The sequence below is a fragment of the Corvus kubaryi genome, unplaced genomic scaffold (genome assembly GCF_017639235.1).
Source record: "Corvus kubaryi isolate FWS band 111438036 unplaced genomic scaffold, C.kubaryi_AGA036_p1.0 37396, whole genome shotgun sequence".
In the NCBI taxonomy this organism is placed as follows: domain Eukaryota; kingdom Metazoa; phylum Chordata; class Aves; order Passeriformes; family Corvidae; genus Corvus; species Corvus kubaryi.
The window spans coordinates 19,004,149-19,028,124 of NW_024581135.1; the positions used below are offsets into that span (position 1 = coordinate 19,004,149).

A 23,976-nucleotide genomic window follows, 5' to 3' on the forward strand; every position below is an offset into this window, starting at 1 on the left:
ACCCATTTCAAGCTGTTGTCAAGCATCAATGCAAGATCCACTGATATGATGATCTTCTGCAAAAAAACCCCACCTTGTTTTCTGAAATAACAGCTATTTTTATATAAATTTGAAATAACATATGTATATGAAATAACAGATATTTCTATAGCCTAGGTTATAACAGTCTTTTTTTTTTATTATTTTCATCTCTAATTTAGTTGAAGATTTCCAATTAAAAATAATAACCCCGATCTCATTTTACTTCAGCAACTGCTAAATTATTGCTATCATATTGTAAAGTTGCTCAAGTTTATAAGGGATCTTTCAGAGACCCAACTGATAAATTAGGTAATTAAAAAAGAATATATGAACATCCTTCACCATAAAGAAGAAAAATCAAAAGTCGAGAGATTAAGAGCAGTAGAATCACCCCTGTACTCAACAGAAAATTTATAATCAATGCATCAAATGCATTCAATACTCTGTTCAGTTTCTAAGGGTTACAGTAATTGATCCTCTTTTGAATTCATGTTTTCTGAATTATTTCCATAATCTCTTCACTCTTAATACTAATTAGGAGATAATCAAGTAAATGTTTAGTCTCCAATGTTATGCTTATTACCCCACTTTTTCCCCCGTAATTTCCCCCAAAAACACCAGTTTTTTAATTTCAGATTCCAAATCACCTATTTGATTTTTTCCAGTCTACTTAGTATTTTCTTTTTAGAATATTCAGGTACTTGTTGGCACAAACAGAAGAAAAATTTCAAAACTGAATGCATGAGAATTCATAGAAATAAAATGGTAAATTCAGGCACACAAACCAGTTCTAGAAACACAAATTTATCCAGTGATTAAAATAAAGCGCTACTGTTTTGCTTATCCAAAGAGGCACAATTAAGTAGCACAGCACAATCTTTTTTAAATTGCAGTTCTTCTTTGAGACAAAAACTCAAAAGAGATTTCGGCAAATAAACACAAATACTTAAGAAATCATTATCTAAATATTGATATTGCACAAACAGAAAAATGTTAATCATACCACATTAATCATACAAATTATTCATTCCACAAATTATAGGAACAACTAGGATAATACATATCCAGGAATTTCACTTTAATAATTTTTAGGCAAACTAAAATGTCAGTTTTTAGCATTTATATGTAATTCCATGTATTGCTATGACTCACAACTCTTTATAACTTTAGAAGTAGTCACCACTACTAAAAAGGGAGAATTTGCTAGCAGTTAACACCTCAAAATTATTAAGATAACAGGAAGCAAACCCACTAATAATTTAGCAAATAATATATTGCTAAATGTCAACTTTTACATAGCAACCATCTCTCTTTTTAAAAAGTGACATGGAAGCAAAGGTGTCTATCCTTAGTTACAAAGTCCCTGCAGCAAGTCAGTACATGAATTTGTTCACTTTTGATCTTAAAAGTTCATTTGAGTTATTTCATCTCTAACATGAGGTTGACAAAATAAATAAAAACCCACAGAGATCCATTTCAAAACCAGGCCACAGCGATACTAACTTTCCAGCTAGCTGAAAGTCTCCATAGGCCTTTTAAGGCATCAGGCAAGTGCACACCACACACACACAAATATCCCAAGCCCAGCATGGGACTGTTTGTTACACGTGTGGGGCACACCCCTGCCAGGCAGATCCCCCTGTACCTTCACAGGCTGGCACAGCTCTCGCTCCATCTCACGTGTCCAGCCACAGATTCTCTGTGCCAGGGCTGACGAGCTGAGACGGTGGGGGGAAAAAAGGGAAGGATACTTTCCTGCAGTAAATTCATGGTTTGAGGATGGAGCATCATTACTTCAGATTAATCCGACTTTTCCCTGCCCTAAAATGGCACTATGTTCTATCTCCTCACCTGCTCTTCAGCACTGGCTCTGTCCAGCACCTGTCCTCAATCCTGGGCAGCTCTGCAAGAAGAGGGAGACAGCAGTGTCATATCACCTGTATTTAGGTGAATCCCTGATCACAGACTTCCATTCAGAGATGATTTTTTTATATAGGAATGCAATTTGAAAATATAAACCTTCAGATATCCTCCATAAATACCCAAGAATTACTTTAATGGGGCAACAAAAACTTTATCAGCTGAAGTCCTGTCCCGTAACTCCTACAGGTCTTATAGGATTAAATTCAGTGTCTTTTTAAAGTCTCACTACCACATAATTCTTTACTTTTAAGCCTCTTTTTCACCATCTTTTGGTCCCAGAAGTTCCCTCAAACCATGCAAATACATTTTTGAAGCATGGATTAGGTCTCTCATGTTTAATAAAAAGTCTACTTAAATTATTTTTCAGCTTTGTTATAAATTAATATCGTGAAGTCTTTCAGCAAACTGAACATATCTCTATTCTGTTCAAACAAATCCACTCCAATATTAACATTTTAAGGATTTATGTAAAATATAACCAATATACATATTGCACATCCAGTCTTTGTTCCACAGTAGCAAAGCAAAACAGAATCTTCTGATATATTCCCTGTTGAATTGCAAGTCAGAATCATACTCCAGTTCCTTCATTCTGTTTTGCATAACATTATCCATAACACTTTCACTGTTTGGTTTTCGGGATTATTACAGTCAGGCCTCACTCAAATCTACAATCAACCTGCCTCACACCACAGCTTCTCTGCCTACAGAAAGGGCAAATAACTCAAAGGACCCTAAACCTCATTTTCATTCCCAAACTTGCATCACAAATTTGGAAACCATTTCACAAAGTGACTTACTTTATAAACCTCTGTGATCTGACTTAACCCTGTGAGATAGGGCTCACACTGTGCAGGTGACCAAGCAAGGCCACTTGTGCACCAGCATTTGGCTGGGCCCCCAAGAAGGGGCCAGCACCTTCCTCCTCCCTGGCAGTGGCCTGACAGAGTTCCAGAGAGGTGGCAGGCACAGGCAAAGCTCCCAGCAGATGAGCAGGCAGGGCCTCACCTGTCAGAGACCCTGTGGAGGATGCAGAGGTTGCTCTGTCCCAGCTACCAGCAGAGCTTTTCCTGAGAGCAGCTCAGCACTGGGGAGACACCTGAGTTCAAGGCAACACCATCAAGACTAAAATATCTCTTTTCCCCTGACTCCCATCTTTGCACGTGTGCTGTGCTATCAGCCTTTCAAATTATCCCTCCATTTGCTTCCAAGTTCACTTTTTGACAGCCAGGCCACTCATATTTTGTATTTAGTCAGAATGGAACCACAGGATTAAATGATTTCTAGTTAACGTCACATTCTAGTTCTGGTTTTCTGTCCAGTTCTGTAGGAGAGATCTTATGCTCTAATCAGCATGCTTAGATAGGATTTTATGTTGAATTCCTAAATATATCTTATTTGCTTTTATGAATGATATCCACTTTTTTCTACTTACATGGTCTATATTTTGAAACTTATTTGATTGTAATCCTATTAAAACAAAAAAAACCACCTCACAGTTCTGGACTGTTAAAACCACTGTACAGCTTCTCTCACCCACATCTTCTCTCAAGAAATTTATTTTTAGAGATTTGCCATGAGCCTTTGCAGTGCTTAAGACAAATGGATTGTATTATTGAATCCCACCCTCAGGAATCATACTTCAATATAAATCAAAACCAGAACCATTCTTTCCTGCAGGCCCACTAAAAACCTGTGTAGAAAAATAATTAACAGCTTCACAAAAACAAAATAAAGTCTAGGCTTTATGTGACTAGAGTAATGTATAGAACACTAATAGCATGTTTATAATGACTAAATAGAAAATGCAGATAACAGAAAAATACTAATAACCCTCATGTACAAGGACAGTCATTTTCAAGTAGGAAAAATTAACTAATAAATTTCTGTGCAAAGTTGTCATTTATATGTAGCTGTCAACTGCTACAATTTCATTTTTTCCAAGGTCTGGAAAATGAGGTCAAGATCAGTTTCTGCCAATTAGTTCTGAGAAAACTGTTATAAAAATCACAGACTTTCTGAAAAGCAGGCATTTCTTGTGGGCTTATTAAAATCCTATTTAGGGAAAAAAAAATCCATTTCAAAGCTCAAAATAAAGAGTTATATCATTCAGCCATAGCAAACCATCAGTATCTATATATTTACAGAGAGCTCTCTCTACAGGTATATAGAAATAAAAAACTTTACATAAGTAATTACCCATAGGTTTAGTGACTTACATTGTCCCCCTACACATATGTGGGGATAATTAATATGAAGAGCTAATCCTTTACTCCTTTATAGTTGTGCAAGCCACAGGCTGGTGTCAGTGCAGCTGGTTCTTCCCTCCCTTGCATTTCTAATCTCCTGCTGTGCAAAGCACTCACCTCTTAGACAAAACTCGAGGCTGCCCTGCAGCTATACCACCATTGGGTGGGCCCTGCTTCTCTGCCCCACCTCTTGAACACATGAAAGCTGTTTGCACTGATTTGTTCCAGGGGGCTCTGGTCCTCCCACGAGGTCATCAGTGGAGACTATAACTCATCATACATAACCACCCTGCTCACCTGCCAGAGCCCCATGACCAATACAAGATGTTTACGAGCATCTGCAAGAGGCAGCTGCATCAATTTCTGCCTGCCAGGAAAATCCTGCTGAGGGCTTGAGAACCTGAACACTTGTAGAAAAAGAAATAAACATTAATATGGGAAGGAGAGACATAAAATGCTTTAGCATTTGGTATTATGGGCATAGTAACTGATATTAGATTTTTGCTTATATTATCAACATTACTCCAGGTTGCTCTTCGTGCATAAAGAATATATTGTTCAGTTTCCTCTGCAAAATGCAGCTGAAAGGTAAGAGCATTCCCTGAAAACTGCAACTTTAACCCATGAGTTCCTCAATTTCCAATGTATAGGAAGATGTGGCTGGTTTTATTGTTGTTGCTTCACCTGTCCTCACCAATTCGTATCATTTCAACCAACAATTGCCAACAAATCAGTTCAAGACCCTAATTTGACCTATGAGCCTGCCAGATTTGGAAGCTAGGTGGAGGGATCAGCTAAAAAAGCCTGTGAGAGATTTTGGTGTCATTGAGCACATTTTCATAAGAAACCTGCTCTTAATGGAAAATGTAACTACAGAGGTTTGGCCTATCTTGGGAATGAATATGGCCTCAGAGCATACAAAGTTTGGCCTTCCACAGCCTAAGCTATGCACATTTGCCTCTAACTTTAGTTTTAACTTGAATCTCTGAGGCTCCTGATTTGTTTTAGCTGTGTTAAATCAGATTTTGAACACTACAACACTGTTAGATCAGATTTCCTATCTCTGCTGTAAATGGCATTCCGTTTTCATCCAAGCAGCGTTCCCTGAGGTCCTCTTGACCCAATCAATTAAAAAACTTATTTTTCTTGTGGCCAAGCTACAAGAAAAGGTACATTTTCCTTTCATCCATTTAACCAGCGTACATTTGGTCTCTATGAGGTGAAAAGTAGAGCCACATCTTGGGGCATTTATTTGCTCTGCGACTTTCTGAAAGGAGCTAAGTTGCCCATATAAAACTACACTTCTCTAGCATGCATTCAGAAAGCTCCACACAGCTTCTGAGAGTGCAGGAGAAAGCAATTGGACCCAGAGTGTGCCATGTTCTAATTTCTGCACATGCAAAACCGGGGGAATGCTACACACCCATCCACACATTCACTGGGTGGTCCTACAGTGTGGCATCAATAGAAATTACTTAAGTAGAGGTGAGTCACTGCAGTTGATCTGTCCAGTTTTTTCTGTGCACAATATTCACTATTGCAGAATATTACACTGATATTTAAAACTAGATTTCCACCCCCCCCACCCCCCAAAATAAAGCTAAACACATGAAGATGTAATTGTGCCTTTCTATTGAGAATCAACATTAATCCCTGTTGCTTTTGGCACACCACCAATTCATCTTCATATCTCAGTTTGGTTTCCTGTAAGTTATAGCTTAAACCAGACTCCCACATTTCTGAGATCTACGCAAAATCCTTGTTGCACCACCTCCCTCACTTGCTGTACCTCACACATGCCGCAGAGCCTTTCCTGCCCCATCATACCAAACACTGCTTCTCACAAGCTGTCTAAGCCTTCCTCACTTTATCATCAGGACATTGACTTCACTGTCCCCATAGAGGATGCAGCATCTACCCCACTAAGCTAAAATTCAGCAGTAGTCCAGGTTCCAGCTCTGGCCTGGGACAGACAAGTGTCATGTGTTTAAGACACCAGCCTTTTCTTTGCAGTGCCTTGATAAATCACAAATGCTGCTAGTGCTCTGTACTTCTGTATAAAAAAAGCTAGTACATATCCTACAAGTTGGTCTTTAAAACTTACACGTAGGTGATTTTTCACATTTAGATTGGGTGTTGGAATCTGAGGATATAATCTTCCATTTTATTCAATGTGTCACAGCAGAGAATACCATAGTATGAAGAGAAAAGGCTGAGATAGGAAAAGCCAAGTCTTGGTTGCACATCTGATGCCAATGAGCATGTAGTGACTTATGCAAATCACAATGCTCTTCATACACATTTACAATAATGACAATTGATGATGATGATGAAAATAAAGTCACTGTTCTGGTATTTTATTATGAAATGTTGTCAATTTCAGCCCGTATCTGTGTTCAATAATTTTATTCCCTTCAACTATTTTAAAAATTCTTTCTGGTAAAGAGTGAGTCCAACACTTTTATTTTTGTCACTAGACAAAAACTGCTTTCCTCTTTTGTAAGAAGCAATACCAGATCTCAAATTCTGTAATGAGCTGTAATGAGGTGGTAAAAATGCAATGAAGAAACAGGACCAAAATTCAACACTAATCACTCCAATTTTCTGTAACATTCCTGAGCACTCAAAGTTTCCTATTTCAGATCAATGCATAAATTATATTTAAATTTTATTGTGACTTACACTATATTCCCAGAAGCACTCACAGCAGTAATTTGCCATTTTAGTCTAAATGAAAGGAGTACATTTTGCTCTCACTTAACCACATAACCTCATTCAGTGAAACAAGGAGCATGAGAATGAGTCAAGCCTAAGTGCAATTACAGTATGTATACAGAATGCTGTATGTGCTATTTACAATGTGAAAACATTTTGGAGTGAGAGGTAAAGCTGATCCTACTACATTAGAGCAAGATAATTTTGTCAAAGGAGCAGCAGTAATACACGATGTGTTACTGAGTTCTGCTTTAGTGTTTTTCATTTGTTAGCATTTTAATTTGGTACTGAACAAAACTATCAAGTTCACAAAAAATATTAACGCTACCATAGTCCTGTGCTGCAAGGTTAAAAGATGGCTACAGCATATTAAGGTTTTCCTGTTTAATTTAAATCAGGGAATGGAAAAGGAAATTTTATGACCTTTTTTGGAAATATTTTCTATATAGAGAGAACACATAAAGGCATGCTATATAATTAACCAATAAAACAGTGTTTCAAGGCAAACATTAGCATACTAAATAATGAGTACAAGTTTAATTTGTTGCAACTCCAGTGACTGGATATAACTGCTCCAAGCTCTTCAGGCAATCTTTAGAGGTTGAATTTTCACATCCCCACACCCACGTTCTGAAGAGCATGCTCAGCAGCCACTTCACCTCCTCCTCACCCAGCCCTCAGCCCTGTTCTGCCTCAACAGCTTATCATGGGTCACATGCATATCAAAGCACTCATGATACAATGGCTTCATAAAATCACCCAGAATTCAAAGTTACATCTTTACAAAGTCCCCAACTGCCAGACAATAGTGTAAATGTATAAAAATATCCACATAGGCATTTTATATTATAGCTTGGCAACAGAAAATTACAGTAATTATAAATAATGAAGTCTTTGTCAGGCTTCAGTGATGGGAAGACTGAAAGACACTTAAAGGGAACATCCCTCTGCCTTCCCCACACAGACATCTATTTAGTGGTGCTTTCCAACATGGGCAGAGCCTGAGAGTGAGGAGAAGCAAAGAAGTAGCTGCTCCATCCACCATGTCTCTCAGACACTGCAGGGTGAAGATCCCTTTGGGAATCAAACTTTAGGAGGGGCTCAAAGCAAACACAACTTCTGCTCTGTGAGCCAACAGCAGTGGTGCAGAGGACAGCTGCAATTTGACAGTTCCTGCTGCTCCAGCATGCACAAGGCAAGTCCCGTAATTTGGGATCTACAGCTTTGAGGAATATGTCCTTTGCCTATCCTACATCACTGATGCAAATCCTCATGGAGATTAGATTACTGTGTTCTCTTCTCTACGCTTTCTATTAAACCATGTTTGCAAAGGATTAAAAATAGCTCCAGTAAGGCTCCAATTATAATACGAAACAAACATTCAAAGTGGGTTAGGTAATATATGCAGAATTCAGACCCATTTTCCTCAGGTAGAATTGAGAGGAATAAAGCAGGTCACGGTAAGGACAAGTCAGCTCACAGACACAACCTCAACTGGCTAAAGCAAAAGATTACTTGCTGGCAAACGTTAAGCTTTCCCTGTCCATCATCTGTGCTGGCGCCACATGGTTGTGGTTGGCCACAAAGTAGAAACAGAAGTCCAGATCTGTCTGAGAAACACTAAACATATGCCACAGCTTCCACAAGTCTCCAATTTTGCAGCACATTTTTATATTCTGAAAAGCAATGACACTTTCTTACTGGCAAGTTAGAAAGTAAAAACAAGTAACTATATAGCCACACCCTCCTTTCACTCCATTCTGCAAAATTACCTGGCCATGAAGAGGAAGATAAAGATTTTAAAAATATTAAAACTTTAAAAACATGAAAAATTACATCTCAAGCCTGGACTTTAAATAATGTCATCTGCTGAAATGTCGTTATTTCTTTATCAGAAGGTTTAAAAAAGACAAGTACCCAGTGGTTTAATGGCCTTGGAAGAACATTTGGTGAGGATTGCTCACTGAATTTTGCTCCAGCATAGCTCTGTTTGGTTTGAGGTGCAAAAATAGGCTGTAATTTGTTAAAGTGGATCTACAATTTTGGGAAAATAAACATTGCTCTATCTCCCTTTGACAAAGACAGCAAACATCACCAGCACAATTGTGGGAAGAGTGTAGAATGGCTTGGCATCGCTCTTCCCAAATTCATGACCAAATTGTAAAAGTGATCCAAAAAACTGTTGGAGAAGGAAATTCATGTCAATTCAGTCACTACAGCTGACTGCAAATGCATAACAACGTACGTTTTCTCATGTTTTCCCAGACAGACTAGCTTTAAAATCCTTAAATGATTGGATGTAATCTATGATTGGAATAACAACATGAGCATCATTAGAGAAGCGTGTTTCACCAAACTGGAAGGGTTAAATAGCACAGCTACTCATAGAATTTGTACTACTTTTTCTGGCAATCCATATGCAGATTTGTCACTTGTTCAGCTGTCCCTAATAGGGTCATTTGCATAGCAGGCCTAGGGTGGCTTATACTTCAGGATGATATGAAGTTTGCAATAGCACTCTAAAAACATTCTACATTATAAAATCACTGAGCAGAGTGATTTGCTTGCTATGTGAGATGATTGGATAGTCTGCTCTGAAAAGCTCAAATTCACTTCTGTAGATATGCCTTGGCTTTCAAAGTGCTTAACCTCATTTCGAGGCTGGAAAAGGTGTTATCTGGTCTGTCATTAATGTTATGGAGAGGGTAGAACTTCTCTCTTTAATCATCATCATAATGGTCACAAAATTGTTTGTTTCAAACTACCTTAAGTTTGAGATTCTAACCCAAAACTTGATGACAGAAATGTCAGTGCTTTATTTAGACATGAAGGACACTTGAAAGCTAGGGAACATTGAATAATGCCCCATTACACTTGTCCTGTGTGGCAGTTCATCAAATTAGTAGCACATAGCAATTAAAACCACTCAGTCAGACTTTTAGTTGGTGACACTTCCCCTTGACCCCCTGGCAGCAGCAGAACTTTCAGTGCTTAACTTCACAGGCTGGATGAGCAGGAGCCTAATACAAAGGGAACTTTTATAATAAAATAGAAAATTTGAAATAAAATGCTCTACAGTAAGTACTGGAGATATATTTATTAAATTAAAAAGCATTATGAACAATTAAAAAGCATTTATGAACAATTATTTCACCTACTTATGTCCTGTACTACCTCCCGGCATCTTATTCAATCAGATCCTATTAAGTTATATCCCCAAACTTAAAAGCTCACAGTGTAATGAAAAAAACCAAAGCCAAGCAAAGCAAATTACATAAAGCTATAAATAGAGAGGAAAATATGCAAAGTAGAAGGATAATGGAAATTAATTAGTGTATTTTCTAAGTAAGACTAAGTTTGCAGGGAGAGGTAGCACTGTTCGTGAGATGATATTATATAACAGACAAAAGAACAGACATGACTTTAGGTATGCAACACCAGCAAGGCCTGAAAAAGAAGCCACAGACTTCAGCCTAAGGGCAGCTTGCAAACAAATCTCCATGTTTAAATTAATTATGATAATCATTTATTAAATTTGAAAGAAAAAGCACCTTTGGAGAAGAAGGTAGTATTAGCAAAAATGGAGATGATTAGGTCCTGTGGGATAAGCTTTGACAGATAACCAATTAATTATTATCCTTGGAACAATGAGGGTATCCTACACAGAAAACTGCTATGTATCATTAAAAAAGTTACCTATTGAATACACGATTTGTATCCAAGAGTACCCAGAAATTTCTTTTCCAAGCTCTTCTTACATGAAAGGATGATGTTAGACATGAAGCTGTATTCTCACATTCTCTTCTGTAAGAACTTTCTCATGTCAACAGTAGCAAGAAACAGAGGGTTGTTAGAAGGCAGGGAGAGCAATCTCTGGAAAAATTATCTCACCATATGACCTACTGGAAGGAGAAATTATAGTTTAAATGTACTCAGCATCTAGTTAATTTGATTACTGTTTTATACCAATGTAAAAGTCAAATACATTATGGACTTGCTTGAAACAGATTGGGTCAAAATACAAATATTTATACACCACAGTCCACTGAGAGTATACCACAGGTTTTATTTTATTGAAGTTTTTCAAGGAATTTTTAAAAAGAAGTATTCCCTGAGACAAAAATATTCATTTCCTTTGATACAGAGACTTTTTTTCCCCCTATTTTTTTTCTCTTAAAAAAAAAATTAATAGATTTTTGGAACAAAAGTAAACTGGGCAATAGGTTTGCCACAATAAAGGAGTGGAATGGAAGACACACCAAAGTAGAAGTGTAACAATGAGCCTCCTTAAAATGTCAGTGTCTCATTCAAACCCATACTAGTCACCGAAGCAAAGTTCAGGATGATTCCAATGAGAGTTGTGTCTAATAAGGAAAATGAGACCATAGCTGTCTTTGAATGAGAAATACCCCTACTTTTAAATAATTGCCTGATACCAGAGCTTTTAAGAGCAAAATGAGGTATTTTCTTCTGATGTTTTAAAAGAATTCTAAATCTAAAACTGTATATATCAACTTAAGCAATGTTCTCTTAATTTTATCTCCAAGCTCTGTAATCAAGAAACCAAACTAAAGACAATTTTAGTAAGAATTGCCTGATTAGCTTCATTTTACATTTTAAAATATAAATCTTTGAAATCTACATTCACATTTCCAAGTTTTATTGATATTCCTTTTTGAAAACTGGAGGAAAAATCATTCCCAGAAAGATAACTTTTCCAAGAGAAATGTAAAATAAGTGACAACAAGACCTTCGTTCTAATTCCAGTGACTCTGATCCTCCTAGAATGCTTCCTGGGCAACAACCAGTGCTAAGGAGACCACATTAGGAGTTCTTCATTTTAAGTGTCTGGATATAGTTACAAAACCCCCCTGTACTCCTCAATTCAATTTGGAAAAATACTAATAGTAATTCAAGATGATTGAACATATTACATAAAAACATGGAAAAATAATTCTGCTTTCATAATTACCCACGGTGAACTGCTTCTTCTAATAGCATCAGAGGTTGAAGGACACAATGTTTCCTGGTGGTGTGGCTTTGGGGAGGCTGGAGAATGCTAGAAAACTCATGCAAACACACTGACTAGTTCATAGCAGAAGTCAACTTCAGCATGTACCATGTCTCTGGTTCTTCAAACCATATGCAAAACCCCTGTGGGAAACATGTGCAGCTAGGTCCAAATAATTGCCTGGAATTTACTCTCTTATATTAGGCTTTGATACGGAAACATAGAGTTGCTTGGGTTAGAAGGCACCTTAAAGATCATCTAGGTCCAACCCAGTGTAGTTTTGAGAATTCTGTCCACGATTGTATCTTTCTATATATATATATATATATAGTATTTAGCGTGGTTATTATTGAAAACAAATAAGCAAAATAAAATAGTGTTTATAGGCTGTTTTTTTCTGATTTACTTTTCAAGTAAATAGAAACAATTTGTTAATTCAGAACTCAGACAAACTGGTCCCTGGAACTATGCTAGAAAGACAAGAACCTTGGCTGTGTGATTGACAAAATGATCAAGGCTTCTACTTTTCCTAACATAGAAATTGGCAGCATCATCAGTGCTGGACCACCGATGCAGGTGATCTTCTGACAGACAAATAGTATTGTCATGAGCAAGTGCACTACGCAACTGCTGGGCACATTTCTTTTGATATCTTCAGCAGCATCTGTAATCAATGTTAAAATCTGGAACTGTCATTTGTCAAGGGGTGTTCAGGCTTGCTTTAAAGCCATTACACTTCTAATGCTAACCTGATGGTGCCAAGAAACATTTCCACCAAATTTTTTTCAACAATACTTAAGAGAGAGTTTTGTCAGATGTGCTTCCTGGCATTCTCTGTTATGCCAGATCTTTTGATATTTAGAAGAAAAGCTAAAAGGATGAGGGTCAGTGAAATGTAAGGAATATAAAACTTTTCTTTCACTATTCCTGTTTTCATGTTGTTCATCAAAACCACAATTTGAAAACCTCAGATAGCATGAGTTTCATTTTTATTTTAATTGCTTAACTGTATAATGGTATAATAACTTAATGGCTATGCAGCAGATTTATCATGAGGAACAGGCGTTATAGTCTGACAATTCAAGATTACTGTTCTTTATACAGGGAATTCAGTGCCAATTATGCACTTTTTGTGATCTCATATTTTCACAGGAATTCCTATACATCAGAAGACAAATATAAAGGTCTGAAGCTCAGATGAGTGTCTTATTTCTGAGCATGCAATAGTGAGCTGTAAATCTCAAGTGAACAGGCACTCTGTCTCCAGTTATGTGGTGTTTACATTTCTAATGATAAGAAAAAAAATAAGATATATTTATGTACTTTAAAGCCTTTAAAATTATTTTTTTTAAAAAATAAATGAACATTTTCCACATCTAAACACATTCAAATCTAAATTAATATAATATTGGGGGATACATTTATATAAAAATTCTGATCATTAATTTTCCCTTTAAGCAATATCCTCATTAAAGAAGATGTAGATCTTTAGCTAAAAAATTAAAGAAAATATTACAGTTGCACTGACCAACAACTATTGCAACTATCTAATGAGCTCTTCTATTGGACTGTACATATTTATTTTTACATGTGTCTCAGCATCTCTACTACTGACACTACCCATCATAAAGAGCCATTTCATCAGAAATGGATTATTTTTCTCTCCACTGCAGACTAGGTATAGCAGTTGACACACAGGAGCTGCAGATGCAGTGCCTGCTGCAGTTTAGATTCTCTCAGGAGAATCTGAGACTCACTTTATCTTGACTACAGAAGGTTTATTTCTGTGTTGCTTGTAAAGCATAACAAAGAACACAGAACAGTAACTTGTATTGAGAACATCAGAAGTCCACCGGCATTTAAAAATTTTTGTTTGCCTTGTAGTCTGCTTGGTTTTTATCTTGTTTTTTCTAATGCAGAGTAAAGACTCTAAAGGCTTTATTTAATTTGAAAATAACTGTGTTTATATTAAAATGCTTGAGAGCATTAAAAACTTGATCTGGGCACAGCCCAGTTCCTATCTGTCATTTGCTCTTAAGTTTAGCTCCTGTAACAACAAAAGAAGAAGGCAGCATCTTGCTCCTAAAAAAGCTGTTATAGAAGCAATAAGCAGGCATGCTGGACATGGAAAAGGCTTAGGGTGGTGAAGGAACAGAGGTGATAATGAGAATTCTGAAAGTAGCAGTAGAAATAAAGGCCCATTCGTTTGTGAGCTGAAAATCATAGGTCCTCTTTGAGACAGACACCACTTCTTTCAGTATTTACTAGACATAATAAAGTACACAGGGAATATAAAATTCCCATCTGGTATTTAAAATTCCAGAAGCCTAACCAGCTCTTTAAATGCTGTCACATGTTAAAATAGGAAAAGCCAGATGCTACATTTATAAAGTCAATGTGCTGCATCTTCTCAAAATCCAAGAGCTGCCACTGCTCAATCTAATGTGTTGGCATCAGACAATTAATCAGTTTAACAGTTAACCTTTACCAGAGAAATAAAGCAGTGTATGGTGTGAGATACAAACAGCCATGCATTGCCCAGGCCAATTATAGACACCAGAGACAGAAAACCAGGCATCAGCAGGACTTCCAAATGATCCTTGGTAAATTAGCTTTTCCTCAGAACACATGCCGGTATTCTCATGTTTGGAGTCTACAGCTGTAGCTGCCGATCAGTAGTTAACTAGGCTGCCATGGGGCAAGACAGGGGTCACAGTAAAGAACTATATTTCTTCCATCTGTATCTAACAAATCAATCTAGGATCTAAAAAAAGAAAAAATCAGCCAAACTACAGGCCTAAAAACGTACCAGGAACACAGTGTGGAGCCATTTCAGAAGTGTTTAATACCATCTTGGGTGCTCTTGAAGAAAGAGACTAAAGCAACAAAAAGCTTGCAAATGTCACAAGTGCCATCCCACTAGAGATGAAAGAGAGATGACAGCAACAGCAGTAGCACAAGAGGCTTGACACACATTCATAAATTTAGAAGTCAAAACTGTAACTGGAAGTTGTATCTGTATGCGCACATAATCTTGGAGCAAAGAGGGTGAGTGAGCAGCAGAAAGGAAGAATCTCTCCTAAAGTAACTGCTGACAACAGGGTTTGTGTAAATGCTATTTACACTGGGAGGCCCAGGCAGACTACAATAACCCCACAAAAGTAAGAGGAAAGACAGCCACAATCTTGGCCAAAACCCCCCTCTTAAGCCACTGAGAGAGCACTGCACTCCAAGCAAGTTGTGAGTCCTAGGTGACTTCAGCAATAGATGCTGAACCTGGGCTGGGTTTGCTCCCTGAAGGTCTTCTTATGCACTGGGTGGGATAAAAAATATAACATTGTTCAGGCAAACCCTCAGGCAAAGTCTTTGCTGTAACAGAAAAGTCCAGATGACATTGTTGGGTATCTGCTACAAACCAAAGAACTCTTCCCAAATGCAATGCCTATAATTAAATGCACCATTTAAACAGAAAGCAGAGCAGCAAAGAGAGATGCATGCTTACTTTTAGCTGGCTGAGACTACTTCTGCAATCACCTTGTTCTTACTCATCAAGTCGTTAAATTGCTTAATATCCAGTGGACATCAAGGAAAAGTTTCCATCAAGCAGTAGAGCAGAAAGTGTATTATTAGGCTGCATACAATCACAATTATATAAACACCTTATGAGACCTCTTCAACCACATGTTACCCTTGAAAGTTTAAGATCATTTCAGAGCAGGAAAAAACACTGAAAAATGTGTTTAACTTACACATGTGTGTCCTACACTTGCAGAAGTCCATTTCCATGGACTCTTCTGGGTTTTTTTTAGAAAGATACAGAACTAGATTCCCAGGCCTCAACACAGATTTGCTGAGATGCTGCCCCAGAACCAACATGAGAGGTCAAACCTCGAGGCACTGGCTCTTGACCTCCTTTTGGACTCACCCCCACTGCCAGCTGTATGGAGAGCAGTCCAGGTGGGCACTCTTGGACCAGCCTCTAAAGCACCCAGGACTTCAGCCTCCATCTCCTTCAGAGTAAATGACAACTGGGTGGGTAAGAATACCTGTGCAAAGCATTGTTTTAGGACTGAAAAATCTTTTACTGTAGTGTTGTAGCACCAAGAGTCACCACTGCTTTGGTAAAGGAGTTATTCTGTTTTGTAGCTTATCAGACGAGAGGAGATAAGTGAGCACTGCAAACAGGGAAAATCCAGGGCCCAAGCACTCACAGCTCCCATTAAGTTCAGTTGCAGTAACACTGCTGAATTTTGTATAAACCTTGGAACAAAGGGACAGTAACTATGCTAATCAGAAATATTTTCCCTAGGCAAGAAGAAATGATTGAAGTAACACACCACAGCAGACTGTTACAGTCTTTTGGTCCTGACAATGCTGTATTGAAACAAAAAAATCATAGTCCTTAAAAATAATTCTTTCATACCCTGGCATTTAATCTCCAATGTCAATAGTAAAGCTATAGCAAAATGAGTTTAATGGGCTCTGTGGGCACTCAAGATCAACTGCCAAAGAAGAAAGGAAGAATTACGTGGCGCACTACATTCCTTTTCTGCATCTATCACGTAAAGTTATAGCTAAACAATTTCCAAAAAATACTGCAAAAGGAGCTTCACACTTCTCTCGGCAGATTTTTAAAGACTTAAAGGAGATCCACCAACAAAGATTATTTAATTGGTTTGGTACCTGTTTTTCAGATTGGTTTCTTATGAGCACTGTAAAATGCTGAATCCATCCTGCAGAAGGTTGCTCAGTCCCTCTGAAGCGCAGTTTTTAAGCAGCAGATGCCTAGGGACACTGTTATTTGATAGGAGCCTAATTTATGAATGACATTCAAGGCTACAGATGTCAGCTCTATAAAGACAACTCCCTGCAATCTCTCTCTGTCCATCCAGAACTTGAGATGCCGAAGCATGCTGAAATTTAAGATTTTCTTCAGTGTCTCTAGAAGTATACAGAGAAAGAGGTAGATGCCTTAGAATACTTAATCTTGTGCTGCAGTCCCTGACTTTGGGATACTGAGCAAATGTTTTTTTATCTTCCATTTTATTTTATCTAAAGGGGTGGCTGACAAATGACCTACCTCTCAATCTAATATATCTACTTTTGGAAACTAGCAATGTTATTTTTGCCACTGCTGGTTTCATCATTTCTCAGATTAAAAGATGTTATGCCTAAACCTTTTGTTACTAGACCAAGGCAACCAATTTTTCATGTATGATACTATCTGATGGCTTTTCTTCCATATGTGCCAGATATAGATATAATTTACAGGTTATTCCTGCCAGCCAGGATAATAATCTATTATTTCTTGAAGAAGAAAATACTTTTGGTGTTCCAAATACAGTGTACTGGGCACCTAAAGAGTGATTGTAGATTTTTTCTGTTGTCATATCACTAAGATGCTAAAAATCTCATCCATGCTCCTTCCAAACAGCCTAAATTGGAGAGCAAGCTTACTTGTACTTAGCTTGTCAAGTCACTTTTAAAAACTAATCTTGTTTTTTGGAGAACTTTTTCCTTTGTTTTATAATTCATAGCAAAACCATCTTCTTACATGTGTTTGTCATACAGGCTGTCATTCTGAAGTCTTTAAAAAATATTACTCAATACCAACCCTGCCCTCTCCTGCTACAGGAGAGAGACTATTTGTAGTAGTTTATTAAAATGGCAGCATAATCCCATATTAAAATTGCTTTTATTATCATAAATGTCAGCACACTGAAGTCACCATCACTTTGGATGCCTTGGGTGGCTGCAAGGTCAAATGAACACCTAGAACAAGAACAGTTTATATAAAATAAAGTTACACCCAAAGATGACAGGGAGGATTGACTTCCTTGACTGTTTTGTCACTAACCCTATCTAGATTGGAAGTTTTCTCGAGTACAGTGACTAAATAGGGTGTATGTGATACTCTCAAGGAGTAACTTTGTTCCTAGATGTGTTTTACCCCCTCAAACACCTGACAGAAAGAAGGTGGATCATTCTGCCATTGTGTTACCCAGGGAAGGTGCAATTAACATCAGGTTTATTTTGAAAATGCATGTCAACAGGAGAAAGATGTATATATCAATCTGGTGAAAAAATACACACCCTTTAGTAAAAAATCTTCTTTAGCTCTACTTATTATTACAACATCATTTAAGTGCAAGAAATTATTTTTTAAAATTTTAAAAACTCAATTTGTTTCAAACCACAACCATAAAAGTAAATCATTTGTGACACCAAATAACTTCTTGCTTTTACTTTATATGTATACAGAGAAAAACCGCAGGCAAACCCAAAGCATTATTATTTTTAGCTGACCTGAGCAATTTAGCAATTTAGGTTTGAGGTACAGATTCTTAAAGAGGATTAGCTACATATTGGCTCTTACCTTCCTAGCAGTGGACACTTTAGTCAACATTTGGAGAGAAAACATACCAAATTTTGTCGCTCTCAAAACATTTGGATGAAACTTGTTAATAGGCTTGGCCTGATGACAGAGGTTTGACCCTACATGCAAGAAATATAGGAACCTGAAGAATAAGTGATTGATATGCTACCTTCAAAACTGAGGCTTGGGATTGCATTTTGCCACAATATTGTACAACCCTTGGCAAGCAACCAGCAGTCTATCCCTCGTTATGCCATCTGGAGGAAAAAAACAATAGCAAAAAAGCCTTGGCACACACTCTGTTTTGGCAAAGGCATATGTGGGAGAATAGCCTACCTGAGCCAAACTGTCTTTGGCTTCTAAGAAGAATCTGGCTGATTCAGAGGCTTGTGACACCTCTCACTATGTTTTCATTTTCTGTCAAAATCACACAATCACATCAATCTTCAAAACAGCAGCATATTCTCAAATGCTATACTATTCATGCCCCTTAAAGCTGTTGGATTCATGACCAGATTCCTGTTAAAATCCAATTAGATTTCCAGTTTAAGTTCAGAGTGATCTTGGGAGAGTCGAAGGATGCAAGGGATCACTTGCTATTGTGAAAGCAAAAAAATTTTTAAAGGGAGAGTATTTTTTCTTAATTCTCAACAAGTCCTTGAATTGTTTTCCAAAACTTTCCAGTAATCACTGAAATTTAAACCTAAATATTTAGCAGCCAACCAAAAGCTTTTTGGTTTTTTATTTGTTTGCAATTGATGCAAGAGGAGGAAAGGAGCTGTGTGCTTGGTCTTATACTCTTGTGTAAGGAAATCTTGGGGGTACTGCTTCAGTTCTCAAGGGAGTAAGGGAGCCTTAGCTCTCTGATACTCATTTAAGGCAGGAGTGTGATCATGAAAACAGGTCTGCCCTGTTTTGCCTCATCCTCTTGTTTCAAGCTGATGATGACCCTTGGCTGTGCTGATCCAGGCTTTTGACCATGAGGCACATCTGACTGGGGAACTGATCAGACTAAAAATCATCATAAAGTATTAATGAATGCATGGGTATTTGCGTGGCAGTGCCAGCTTACAGACACACTGGCTCTAATTTCCCAGATACAAAGAAATGTTTTCCATCTTGATCTCAGGTAGCAGTATTTTTCTCAGCTCTTGAAGCACTCATCTCCAAAGACAAGGCACAAGCTGTTGAGGAGGAGCAAGATGACCCCCTTTCTCCTGCTCTCGCTCTCCCTGTGAAGGAGGGCACTGTTAAATCCCCCTCACTCACTGAGGGGTTCCTGCCTCCTGGGAGGGCCATTTCCTGGCTGGAGGTGAGGGGCTGCCCCATGGTGCCCTGGGGTGACCCAAGGACAGGCAGCCTTGGCCCTGCCATGTGCCCAGCGGCACCACTGCTCCCCTATCTGCTGCAAGTGGCATGTGTAGCAAGGGGCTGAGAGGGAGGGAAAATGATCTGGAATAAGGGTTAGGAAAAGTAAAAAATTATTGGACTTAATCTCAAAAACTTGCTATATGGAGTTTAATTGATCCAGCCAGCGCATGGCAGTAGGAACTGAAATGAAGTTTTGACCCAGCATATTTCACAGAATCAATTAATGCCTCGCTGAAAAGGTGATTTGCAGTTGGCATTTCAGGCAGCCGTACTGCCTGGCTCTGGAATTATTGTTGTATTGTTCACACAAAAGGAAAATAAACTCAACCACTTGAATTCCTTTTCCCTGAAATGTATGTCTAAGAATGTAGCTTAAAAGGGAAAGTAAATGGCAGATGGCAGCATCTTTGCAAAGTACACACACTCTGAGCTATACAGACAGGGAAATAATTTTTTTCAAAGAAAAAGACAAAGGAAGAATGAGAAAGAATAACAAAGCAGTGAAGTTCTCATTAAAAGTACTGGAGTAGCTTTTGGTTACATTGTTACCACATAGACAAAAGATAATCAAAAAGTTATTTACATCCCTTTGTTTTGTGGCATTACTCTTCACTGCATCTAGCAAGAAAGGTTTTTCAAGAAGAAATTGAAATTTTGTGCACTTAGATCATTTGTCTTCTCACCTTGAACCATTCCCTATGGGGAGGCTTCACTCTGCAACCCAGGCAGGATTGCCTGACTTCCTCTGTGTACCCAGGAAGGTTTAGCCAGACACCACCTGCCTCTCCAGCAGCTCTTGCCCCACTTCCCTGAGACTGCCAGGAAGTCAATCCTTTTCTCCCAAGCAGCAGGACGAAGCACTACTGATGTTTGCATCAACTTTCATGCTTCCTGCCTTTTTCCATGGAAAGAGCATGAGTTTTTTAAAACTTTAAAAACTCAATTTGTTTCAAACCACAACCATAAAAGTAAATCATTTGTGACACCAAATAACTTCTTGCTTTTACTTTAGATATATATATAGAGAAAAACCACAGGCAATCCCAAAGCATTATTATTTTTAGTGAGTCTGAGCACACCTGCTTCCTTGATGGACAGAGTGCCAGTGGAGACAGACCGTGGCTGTGTCATCGGCTGCAGGCCCACGTCAAGCATTCCATCCCACAGCAAAGGAGGGTTCCTTCCGCGGCCATGTGATCCCACAACAGTTGGCCTGACAGCTGCTTTACTGCATTTCTTTTCACTTTTGCGTCATGCTGCCTTTGATAGCAGAGCAGCCGGGAAATAAATGGAACCAAAGATTGCAGACTGCTTTAAACTCTCTTTTGTTCAAGAGATCTTTCAGATTAAAATAATGCTGAAAGGAGACTGCTAGAAGTGAGAAAAGGGCTTAGGATGTTGAGGGAGCCCTATACAGAGTTAAAACAAGCTCAGGAGAATCCCTGTTGTTTCCAGCCACCTTATGAGCCAAACATCTTCCTCCAGAGGTCTAGGTTCACATTATTTATATAGCAATCTCTCCTGATTCTGCTCAAAGACTAAGCACCCCCAAAGCCTGGAAAATGATCAAAAGGGGAGTTTGATCTTATGCTGCTTCTATAAAAAAAAGTCTCCCCGAAGAATGTCTCTCTGTTAAACTACTCTATTTAATTCTTACAACCCTGAGGTATGTATCAAGATTTGGACCCTTAAATTGCTTAGCATATTTTATTACTGTATTTTCTGCCTCCTTGGGGTATACAGCTGCTCAGTGAGCTTGTGTTTATAGAGCTCTTGAAGGTCCACAGATGGAGAGTGAAGAGAAGCAATCTATATTTTTACACTGTATATTCATGTACCCTCTTTTTCCTTAAGGCTTGGCCTCAAACACATGGATAACTAAGGTTTCATATGATTCCCTTGAGCATAGTGACAAAACATATTTACTGTTTATTGCCACAAAGTTGATTTCTATCAGTGGTGCACTACATTTCCATCCAAGCAGGATCCAACACATCCCAAAGAAAAGTGGGTGATAAAAAGAGAATTTTTTCTGTTGAGGTGCATCAGAATCAAGGCACAAGACACCAAAGCAGAGCAACCTCACTGTGGTCTTCAACACAAGGGGAACTGGAGGGGCAAACATCAGTCTCTTCATTCTCAGGACCAGTGACAGGATCCAAGGGAATGGCATGAAGCTGAGTAAGGGGAAGTTTAGATATCAAGAAAAGGGTTTTTACCTAGAGGGTGGTTGAGCACTGGAATAGACTCCCCAGGGAAGTGTTCACAGCACCAAGCCTGACCGAGTTCAAGAAACATTTGGACAATGCTGTCAGGCACATGGTGTGACTCTTGGGGTGTCCTATGCAGGGCCAGGAGTTGGAACAGAAAACACTGAGCAACAATGTGTGCCAGTTGCTGCATAATCCTCTCTGGAGCTGCCCTGTAATCACACACTTTACCTGTGCCACAGCAGAGTTTCAGTAAGAGTCAATATGGAGGAGCAAAACTGTTTTCTCTTATTTTCAACTCTGAATATAGTTGAGGTCATCCTTTACGTAACAGTTCTCTGCCTTTGTTTTGAGAAATCCTTCAATACAGACAAATAAGTCTACATTTATACCTACATCAGCCAATGCAATTACAGGTGGAGAAGCCGACTGGAGAGTTTCCAATTATTCTGAGAAGTTTTGGTTATGCTTCCATAGTCACAATAGGAAAAAGAGAAAGTAAAATGTGCTATCAGCATAATGAGCCCACAGAAATGGCCCCTGTTACATTTAGTGACAAACAGACAAGCACATATGCACAAACATTAGGAAGAAGTTTGTTTAGCTATATTCCTAGTTACCAGTCACTGCACGCACTCCTAAATAACAACGCTCACCAACAAAAGATGTAACAAATCAGTTAGTATTCCTGACTACTCACACAATATTTGGGATTTGAAATTTATGCTCCCTAGTGAAAGCTTTAAAAGTATATATGAAGGACATCTCTAATAACATAAATTATAAAAGTAAGTTGAAACAGGAATTCAGCTTTACTCTTTACCAAAATGCAATTCTTCCTGCTGCTTTATCAGATACCTAAGATTATCAGACATATTCTGCTCAGCTGGGAGATAACAGTTATTAACAAAGAAGTTCTTACAGCATGTTCATCAATAACACTTTGCAAGAAAACTTCCTCAATTTTTACTTTTAACAATTCTCATAGAAGTCAGGTTAAATTCCAATCTGAGCACAAATGGACAAGCTGTTTTCTTGTGCTTTCTACAGAGACACCCAAGTTTCTTCCACTGAGATTAATACACAGTTTTCACAATTCTCATAAAGGAGATACAGTGGAAAAATAAAAAGGTTTTTGAGCAAGAGGGTGGACTAGGCACCATAGTGCATATCATAGCTGATAACCCAGAATGGGTTTTCAGTTTAGCTAAGTAGGCAGCAACCCATTCATGAACCCAAACAGTATTTTTCAAACTTGTGTATCAGCTGAGGCCACAATTTGCTGCACTTTTGAAATACCATAGAAGAATGAGGACAGTTTTACTCCCATGGATCCACCAGGATATGTATTTACCAAATAACTACAGCATGCACTACTTTATTTGATTCATCCAAAAAACTCCAGTTACTATAAGCCCATTTTTAAATCATGCCACAAGAGAGACGGCCTCTTGTGTTGAGTGAATATTTAAGTGTAATATTGCCCAACCATCTATTCAAATGCAAGCTTCAGAAAACTAAATGCTGACAAATAGTCTGGGGTCATGTCTGTGAAATGCTCCATATGTGCTAGCTGAAAGAGTCTGATGCTAGCTTGCTCTCAAATGTTAATAGCTTTGCAAAAACAATGCCCTCTCTTCTGCAGCAGAAATTTTTCTTGTTCAATCCCCAATAAAAGTAGGTTTTGATTTAAGTTTGAGAAAAAACCCATCTATCATTTAGTTATGACAAAGTGAAAAGAAACCTGTTTCTTCATTCTAAGGCAATTATATACAGCTAAGAGCCAGAAGTGCTGGCCTTGAGCTACGCTGAGGTCAGTGGGCCTGTGAACACCTATGTTGGCTGGTGGCCACACCAACACTTCTGCAGAAAAGTGCCACTCCAGGTATTTAACGCGAACATCTAAGGCAGTAATTCCACTTCTTTCCAGTCAAAGAGCAAGGAAGTCCCATTTTCCCAACAGGCCTATCCCTTCTCTGCAAGGTAACTTGCTTGGGAAGCCCAGGAAGAGCTGCAGGTGCTCTGTGTGGCAGCTGGAGCAGTGTGGGAGAGAGCCCCCAGGAATACCAACCAGCTGGAGGAGAGGGCGCACAGCCAGCT

The 23,976-nt window shown here is 38.4% G+C and overlaps 1 protein-coding gene across 11 annotated transcripts in view; it reads left to right on the forward strand.

The window, feature by feature from the left end:
• The window catches only part of B3GALT1 (beta-1,3-galactosyltransferase 1), a 76,783-nt gene that overhangs the window by 39,215 nt on the left and 13,592 nt on the right, over positions 1-23,976 (forward strand). The window contains exon 1 of one of the 11 annotated variants that reach the window (XM_042041572.1): positions 4,760-4,781. The exons of 9 other annotated variants lie outside the window; for them this stretch is intronic. The gene's annotated coding sequence lies outside the window, so the exon portion shown is untranslated. Of the gene's footprint in view, positions 1-4,759; positions 4,782-15,648; positions 15,952-23,976 lie in introns of those variants that run through there. One more of the 11 variants, XM_042041570.1, reaches the window with a different exon arrangement.